This window comes from Dermacentor andersoni, chromosome 8 (assembly GCF_023375885.2).
Source record: "Dermacentor andersoni chromosome 8, qqDerAnde1_hic_scaffold, whole genome shotgun sequence".
Classification (NCBI taxonomy): Eukaryota; Metazoa; Arthropoda; class Arachnida; order Ixodida; family Ixodidae; genus Dermacentor; species Dermacentor andersoni.
The window spans coordinates 5,861,761-5,871,804 of NC_092821.1; positions in this window are offsets into that span (position 1 = coordinate 5,861,761).

A 10,044-nucleotide genomic window follows, 5' to 3' on the forward strand; every position below is an offset into this window, starting at 1 on the left:
CATACCCGGAAGAAGGGCTCTGTAGGGATATCAATTGGTTGCAGCAAAACAGCGGGAGGCATTGCAGGCGTCTTCCGGCGCTGACACAGGTCGCCAGAAGCGACATAACGGCGCACACAGCGATAAATGCCGGGCCAGAAGAAGCGTCGCCGCAGGCGGTCGTATGTACGAGTGATGCCCAGATGTCCAGCAGTAGGAGCGTCGTGAAGTTGCTGGAGCATGGCTAGTCGAAGGTGCTTGGGAACGACTAGGGGGAGCTCCGGGCCGTCAGGATGAACGCTACGACGGTATAAAGTTCCATCGCACAAAGTTAACATACGGAGCGACGGGACATTGGGAGAGGAGCTTAGGCGTTCCATATGTGTTCGAAGAACAGAATCTTTGCGCTGCTCGTCGCCAATATGGAGGAAGCCGGAGAGGGATAGAACACTGATGACCAAAACTGGATCGGTATCGTCCGGTTGATCCACGGGAACAGGCAGTCAGCGGCTTTATGCAGGCGCCCTGATTTACACATAATAGAAAATGTATATTCTTGTAGACGCAAGGCCCAACGTGCAAGTCGTCCAGTTGGGTCCTTCAATGAGGAGAGCCAGCAGAGGGCGTGATGATCGGTTAAGATGCAGAAGCTCCGACCGAAAAGGTACGGCCGAAATTTTGCGACCGCCCATACGAGCGCGAGACATTCTCTCTCAGTAATGGAGTAATTTCGCTCGGGCGTGGAAAGAAGGCGGCTAGCGTAAGCGATGACACGGTCTTGGCCCTGTTGACTCTTAGCGAGGACAGCGCCGATGCCATGACCACTCGCGTCAGTTCGTATTTCAGAGGGCGCCGAAGGGTCAAAGTGTGACAGAATCGGAGAAGTTGTAAGCCGCTCAATCAGGGTAGAGAACGCCTTCTCCTGCAGTGGCCCCCAAAAGAAAGAGACGCCTTTCTTAAGAAGGTCAGTGAGAGGGTGAGCTATGTCGGACAAATTTTTCACAAATCGCCGGAAATAAGAGCATAAGCCCAGAAAACTACGGACATCGTTTGTGGAACAAGGTACAGGAAAATTTCGCACGGCGTGAACTTTCTGTGGATCAGGTTGGATTGCGGCGGCGTTTACGAGATGGCCGAGAATGTTAATTTCACGGTGACCGAAATGGCACTTGGAGGAGTTTAGCTGAAGGTCAGCCCTGCGAAACACGGAGAGTATGGTTGTGAAGCGCCGCAGATGGCTCTCAAAGTTCGGCGTAACCACAATCACATCGTCGAGGTAACAGAGGCATGTAGACCACTTCAAGCCGCGCAAGAGAGAGTCCATCATGCGCTCGAATGTAGCTGGCGCATTGCATAATCCAAAGGGCATGAGTTTAAATTGGTACAGACCATCCGGTGTGACAAAGGCGGTTTTCTCGCGGTCCATCTCATCGACGCTAATCTGCCAAGAACCGGAGGAGAGGTCAATTGATGAAAAGTATTGGGATCCGTGAAGGCAGACAAGATCGTCATCAATGCGAGGCAGGGGATAAACATCCTTCTTTGCTATCCTGTTGAGGTGACGGTAGTCAACGCAGAAGCGCCACGAGTTGTTTTTCTTCTTTACTAATACAACTGGTGATGCCCACGGGCTAATTGAAGGTTCGATGATGTCCTTGTCCATCATCCTGTCTACCTCTTTCTGTATGATGGCCCTTTCTGTTGCGGAGACACGATATGGCCGCCTATGAATGGGGCTGGCGTCACCGGTGTTGATGCGATGCGTGACAACAGACGTCTGGCCAAGTGGACGGTCGTCCAAATCAAAGATGTCCCGATAAGATGACAGGAGGTGACGAAGAGCTGTTTTTTGCACGGAAGGAAGGTCAGGGGCGATCATCTTAGAAACATCGTCCGTAGGCGCCGAGTACGGAGCAGTGGGTGACAATGGTCCGTTGGTACTGAGGAAGGATTCTGAGGTCAAAGAAGAAACCTCAAATTCTTCCAAAGGAGTGATATGTGCTATGGCGATACCGTATGGCAGCACATGCGACGAAAATCCAAAATTTAGGATGGGCATGCGAGTGCAGTTTTCGCAGAGCCGGACTAAGGTGCTCGGCAGGGCAATATTGCGCGACAAAACCACGTCAGTAAGCGGCGACACGACGTACTCGCCATCAGGTACCGGAGGACAGGGCGTCAGGAGGACATTTGTAGCCGCCCGTGGAGACAGCGTTGCAAACTCAGCACAACATAAGTGGTGTGAAGCACAAGTTGTTGCGTCGGCAGGAAGCAGCAGATCCAACTGTACAACATCGGCGGAGCAGTCAAGTTGTGCAGAGTGCTTCGAAAGGAAGTCGAGGCCGAGACTTAGGTCGTATGGACAGTGTTCAAGGACGGTAAATAGAACAACGGTATAATGGTCCCCAATGGTCACACGTGCTGTGCACATTCCAAGGACAGGTGAAGTACTCCCATCGGCGACTCGCACAGTGCCCAGTACGGCGGGTGTCAGAACTTTCTTGAGCCTTTGGCGGAAAGCAGCGCTCATAACTGAAAGCTGCGCTCCTGTATCAACGAGAGATCTAACAGGAACGCCATCAACTTCAATGTGCAGTAGGTTTCCACATGTAGGCAGGGTCAACAGAGGATTTGTGGGCTGGGTCGTAGTTGCAGCTTCACCTCCGGGAGCTGCACCGCCTAGTTTCCCGAAGCGAAGCGACCGGTTGCAAAAGGGGACGAAGAGCGGTGAATGAGAGGCGAACGGGACCTACGACCTTGCGGAGACGGGGAGCGGCTAGATCTTGGTGGAGCACTGTCGGCGTTGATGAGGGACGAGAAAGTGCGATTGTTTGGTACTTGGCGGTAGTGACTCGGAGACGGCCACCGAGGAGGCGACGACCAGTGGTTGCGGCAATGACGGGCGATGTGTCCACTACCAGAACAATTAAAGCAGATGGGTTTATCATCCGCTGTGCGCCAGTCAGCTGGGTTGCGATGGGGTGGCTGAAAGCTTCGCGTCTGGGAGCGAGCGGCTGGAGAAATCTGGTAGGTGTTTGTACGGCGGACCGAGCAGAGAGACTGAATGCCCAAACTTGATATTTCCTCCCGAACGACCGCTTGTATAAGGGATATAGCTGGCACGCATTCCCGACAGTCGGGACGAACTGGCGTCGGAGCCATGGCCTCAAGGTCACGGCGAACGATGCGCGTGATATCTTCCGGTCCTGCGGACTGAACGAACCGCGGCGGGTCTTCGCGAGATGTCGCAGTGGTATTGGGCAATCGGTCGAAAGTTTGAGCGACGAGTCGCCCCTTCGCTTCTTCGAAGTGCCGGCACTCCTTTACATTTGCATCCACAGTGGCACAATCCTTACACATCAGGAGATTGAATGCAACGTCTGCAATACCTTTCAGTATGTGACCAATCTTCTCTGCCTCGGTCATGTTGTCATCAGCCTTGCAACAGAGGGCCAGCACATCCTGTATGTGCATGACATAGGATTCTGTGGACGTCTGAGCGCGGCACGCAAGTTCTTTTTTTGCTGCCAGCTGACGACCGACAGGTCTGCTAAACAGGTCCCGCATTTTTTTCTTTGCAGACATCCCAGCTCGTTAGGTCAGCTTCGTGTGTGTCGTACCATTGCTTCGCAGTTCCTCTTAGATAAAATATCACGTTTGCTAGCATCATTGTTGGATCTCACCTGTTGTTGTCGCACACTCGCTCGTACATCGTAAGCCAGTCTACGACGTCGGCGTTGTCCGGGCCACAAAATGTCCCTGGGTCCCGCGGATGAGTGAGGATGACAGTTGACACGGGCTGCTGAGGCGTTGTCGGTGGTGTCGGTTGATTTGTCATTGTGGCGGCAGGTAGATTACGTCCGCTGCGAAGCTCCGTGATTGTACCCCGCACCTTCCACCAAAATGTTGCAGAAAGAAAGCAGGCCCACGGGTGTAAAATATTGTATATTTACAAAAGAGGTTGATGGCGTTCAGGCAACTGCCAGACTTCGTCTTCCTATCGTCCAATCCAACTTCTTCCTTCACCGCAACAATATATATATATATATATATATATATATATATATATATATTACGTTAACATATTATATAATATATCTTATTATTAACATGGATATGTATTGTCACCGTCGGTAATGTGGGAAGAGGACGATGATGGTGGCCTTGGATGGTGGCCTACATATGTTACGTTACGAGAAACCGTTTGATTCTGACGAAACCTCAGCCGTCATGGAGGCATTACGGAATCAGGGTGTAGACGAGCCGTATGTAAAAATACTGAAAGATATCTATAGCGGCTCCACAGCCACCGTAGTCCTCCATAAAGAAAGCAACAAAATCCCCATAAAGAAAGGCGTTATGCAGGGAGATACGATCTTTGCAATGCTATTCACAGCGTAATTACAGGAGGTATTCAGAGACCTGGATTGGGAAGAATTGGGGATAAGGGTTAATGGAGAATACCTTAGTAACTTGCGATTCGCTGATGATATTGCCTTGCTTAGCAACTCAGGGGACCAACTGCAATGGATGCTCACTGACCTGGAGAGGCAAAGCCGAAGGGTGAGTTTAAAATTAATCTGCAGAAAACTAAAGTAATGTTTAACAGTCTCTTAAGAGAACAGCAGTTTACGATAGGTAGCGAGGCATTGGAAGTGGTAAGGGAATACCTCTACTTAGGACAGGTAGTAACTGCGGATCCGGATCATGAGACCGAAATAATCAGAAGAATAAGAATGGGCTGGGGTGCGTTTGGCAGGCATTCTCAGATCATGAACAGCAGGTTGCCATTATCCCTCAAGAGAAAAGTTTATAACAGCTGTGTCTTCGCAGTACTCACGTACGGGGAAGAAACCTGGCGGCTTACGAAAAGGGTTCTACTGAAATTGAGGACGACACAACGAGCTATGGAAAGAAGAATGATAGGTGTAACGTTAAGGGATAAGAATAGAGCAGATTGGGTGAGGGAACAAACTCGTTGTAATGACATCTTAGTTGAAATCAAGAAAAAGAACGGGCATGGGCAGGACATGTAATGAGGAGGGAAGACAACCGATGGTCATTAAGGGTTACGGACTGGATTCCAAGGGACGGGAAGCGTAGCAGGGAGCGGCAGAAAGTTAGGGGGGCGGATGAGATGAAGAAGTTTGCAGGGACAACATGGCCACAATTAGTACATGACCGGGGTAGTTGAAGAAGTATGGGAGAGGCCTTTGCCCTGCAGTGGGAGTAACCAGGCTGATGATGATGATGATTTCGCTTGCGCCAGTTTTATTAAAACGGCTGTTGTACACGACATACGTCCACCCCCAATTAGAATATGCCTCATCCGTTTTGCATCCTCATCACAGCACATTAGTTAACATAATTGAATCAGTGTAAATCTCTGTTCGTTTCATCTTAGCTAACTACCATCGCGCTGTTCGTGTTACATTAATGAATAGTACCCTTCAAATCCCATTATTATCTCTTCGCAGAAAAGGATCAGGCATTTTCCATTTTCATAAAATCTACTACCACAACGCATCTCTTCGCCCTCTTTGGATCGAACCTGTGCCTTATTATTGGGCTCGTCGTGACAACTTACATAAAGCTAACGTACCCCGTCATAACACGGTCGCGTGCTCACAATCATTCCTTCCTAGGAATTCAGTCGACTGTAATAATCTACCTACATCATTAGTAAGCATCACTGACCCCACTCCTTTTAAGAATGCACTAATCAACATAAAATAATGTATGGTGGCAAATGGCATAATTAAATACTTATTCGTTAACATTGTCTGCTTGCTAAAGCGTACTCTTTATGTATTTTCATGTTATAGAAGTCTCTGTTGTTAGTTGTGAATGCATTACTAGTTTTTCATATTGCTTTTGTTCCTTGGAAATTCCTTGAACTAATCCTGTATTTTTCACTCTTGGAATGCATTCTCGCCCCTTCTCTCTGCAATGTACAATAATTTACCTTGAGGGTATCAAATATAAATAAATAAAGGCAGGATGTTGTCTAAAGTGCAACGAGGCGAGCGTGTATACAGAAAAAAGAATGGGTTATAGCAAGTCGTCTCGTGCCTCGCAGTGTGAAAAGCGTAAGTCATAAACAGTAGAATGTCATCCCAATTCTTGTGATACGAAGCAACACACATCCGTCAGGTTGATAAGCTTTCGGCTGGCAGGCTCTGTAAGGCCAGTGGTTTGGGAATGGTGCGGTGTCAAATGTCGGATAGTAGAAGCACACACGCCTAATAGCTCTTCGACGACATCTGCGTTGAACTGGCGGCCATGGTCGCTGATTATCACTCGAGGTGGCCCGTGCCGGAGGATGATGCAGTGAAGCAAGAAAAGAGAAACCGCTGCAGCAGTGGCGGTAGGTATGGCTCCCGTCTGTCAAAACGGGTATAGTAGTCGACGCACACGACTATCCAGTGGTCACTCGCGGAGGATCGCGGAGAAGGTCCCAGTAGATCGATGCCAACCTGTTCAAATGGGACCTTGGAGGCAGTAAAGGCGGAAGTTTAATGAATGTTTGATGTTTAGTGGCGCAATGGCCAGGTACGACTAAAGAGCGCCATGCTAGTGTTAATGAGTTCGCAGTGGACTGATGAGTTCTGAGAAGTTAATGTGAAGTGGCTGTAAAGGGGCCAAAAGGGGTTGACAAAATTGCATGAAATTTGCGTATAATAAAATTATGGGGTTGACTATTGACGTGTACTATGAACATTAAAATGCACTGAGAAAGAATGATGCAATATATAAAATATGTCATTCTCTAGAGATAGAAAATTGGCCAGAGCACTACTGCCTCCCCGGGGCCCTTGATACCCAAGGGCCTAGAGGCATGTGCTATACAACGAAATCAATCGTAGAGGCATCCTGTCGAAAGAGGAAGCACTGCGAAATTAATGGGCTTGTAACCTGCAGCACAACATCTTTCAAGAAAGCGATGATTGCTTTGCGTCTTAAAAAGCGGTTCTTCACCAAGAAACATGGCCGGATGCAGAGGGACGCGATGACGGTATGCAAGAGGGAAATGTTTCCTCCTATCTCTTTCTGTTTTCCGGCAATCCAGGAAGACGTGGAGGAGGGTCAGCCTGTCGCTACATCTACCACAGGTTGGAGGCTCGTTGGAGGGCGGAGGGTGCAGCGGTGGCGTAGAGATAGAACTCCCGCCTCGCGTGCAAGAGTTCCGTGGTTGGAATCCCGGTGCCGGCAATTTTTCACCGGATTAAAAAAATCCGCGCGTTGATAAAATTGCATAAACAGGAATGGAGTGTGGCCTGATCCCGGTGCCCAGAACCGGTGACGCACTCCCGCACCAGAGCAGGATTGGCCACCCTGGTGCAGTACGTGGCCACAAACTCCTATATGAACAGAGCAATCAAACCCCGGCCCTCAGGCCCCAGCAGCTGCGAAGCAACTGATCATGGCGGCGGTCAAACCTGCGACGCAGCAGAGGGTGCTAAGAATCCCTGGCTCCGGACAGGCCGTCATTGGAATATGAACCTGGCAACGTTTCACGCTAGAACGTTATCTAGTGCGGCGAGTCTAGCAGTGCTATTGGAGGAATAAGGGGACAGTAAACGGGATATAACAGGGCTCACTGAAGTTAGGAGGCCAAAAGAAGCCTATACAGTGCTGAAAAGCGGGCACGTCCTGTGCTATCGGGGCTTAGCGGAGAGACGAGAACTAGGAGTCGGATTCCTGTTTAATAAGAATATAGCTGGTAACATACAGGAATTTTATAGCATTAACGAAAGGGTGGCAGGTCTTGTGAAACTTATTAAGAGGTACAAGACGAAGGTTGTACAGGTCTACGCCCCTACATCTAGTCATGATGAACAGGAAGTAGAAAGCTTCTATGAAGACGTGGAATCGGCGATGGGTAGAGTGAAAACAATATACACCATACTAATGGGCGAATTTAATGCCAAGGTAGTCAAGAAGCAGGCTGGAGACAAGGCAGTGGGGGAATATAGCATAGACACTAGGTATAGCAGCGGAGAGTTATACGTAGAGTTAGCGGAACAGAATAATATGCGGATAATGAATACATTCTTCCGCAAGCGGGATAGCCGAAAGTTGACGTGGAGGAGCCCGAACGGCGAGACTAGAAATGAAATAGACCTCATACTTTGCGCTAACCCTGGCATCATACAAGATGTGGACGTGCTCAGCAAGGTGCGCTGCAGTTACCATAGGGTGGTAAGAACCCGAATTAGCCTAGAACTGAGGAGGGAAAGGAAGAAACTGGTACATAAGAAGCCGATCAATGAGTTAGCGTTAAGAGGGAAAATAGAGGAATTCCAGATCAAGCTACAGAACAGGTATTCGGCTTTAACTGAGGAAGAGGACCTTAGTGTTCAAGCAATGAACAACAATCTTGTGGGCATCATGGAAGTCGGTGGTAACTCCGTTAGGCAGGATACCAGTAAACTATAGCAGGAGACGAAAGATCTGATCAAGAAACGCCAATGTATGAAAGCCTCTAACCCTACAGCTAGAATAGAACTGGCAGAACTTTTGAAGTTAACCGACAAGCGTAAGAGAGCTGACATAAGGAAGTATAATATGGATAGAATTGAACATGCGCTCAGGAACGGAGGAAGCTTAAAAGCAGTGAAGAAGAAACTAGGAATTGGCAAGAATCAGATGTATGCGTTAAGAGACAGAGCCGGCAATATCATTACTGATCTGGATGAGATAGTTCAAGTGGTTGAGGAGTTCTATAGAGATTTATACAGTACCAGTGGCACCCACGACGATAATTGAAGAGAAAGTAGTCTAGAGGAAGTAAAGAAAGCCTTGGGAGATATGCAAAGGAGGAAGGCAGCTGGGGAGGATCAGGTAACAGCAGATTTGTTGATGGATAGTGGACATATTGTTCTAGAGAAACTGGCCACACTGTATACGCAATGCCTGATGACCTCGAGCGTACTGGAATCTTGGAAGAACGCTAACAAATCCTAATCCATAAGAGAGGGGACGCCAAAGACCTGAAAAATTATAGACCGATCAGCTTACTGTCAGTTGCCTACAAACTATTTACTAAGTTAATCACCAATAGAATTAGGAACACCTTAGACTTCTGTCAAACAAAGGACCAGGCAGGATTCCGTAAAGGCTACTCAACAATAAACCATATTCACACTATCAATCAGGTGATAGAGAAATGTGCGGAATATAACCAACCCTTATATATAGCATTCATTGTTTACGAGAATGCGTTTGATTCTGTCGAAACCTCAGCAGTCATCGAAGCATTACGGAATCAGGGTGTAGACGAGCCGTATGTAAAAGTACTGAAAGATATCTATAGCAGCTCTACAGCAACCGTAGTCCTCCATAAAGAAAGCAACAAAATCCCAATAAAGAAAGGCGTCAGGCAGGGAGATACGATCTCTCCAATGCTATTCACAGCGTGTTTACACTAGGTATTCAGAGACCTGGATTGGGAAGCATTGGGGATAAAAGTTAATGGAGAACACCTTGGTAACTTGCGATTGGCTGATGATATTGCGTTGCTTAGTAAATCGGGGGACCTCTTGCATTGCATGCTCACTGACCTGGACAGGCAAAGCAGAAGAGTGGGTCTAAAAATTAATCTGCAGAAAACTAAAATAATGTTTAACAGTCTCGGAAGAGAACAGCAATTTACAATAATTTGCAAGGCACTGGAAGTGGTAAGGGAATACATATACTTAGGGCAGGTAGTGACCGCGGATCCGGATCATGAGACGGAAATAATTAGAAGAATAAGAATGGGCTGGAGTGCGTTTGGCAGGCATTCTCAGATCATGAACAGCAGGTTGCCATTATCTCTCAAGAGAAAAGTGTATAATAGCTGTGTCTTACCAGTACTCACCTACGGGGCAGAAACCTGGAGGCTTACGAAAAGGGCTCTACTCAAATTGAGGACGACGCAACGAGCTATGGAAAGAAGAATGATCGGTGTAACGTTAAGGAATAAGAAAAGAGCAGATTGGGTGAGGGAACAAACGCGAGTTAATGACATCTTAGATGAAATCAAGAAAAAGAAATGGGCATGGGCAGGACATGTTGTGAGGA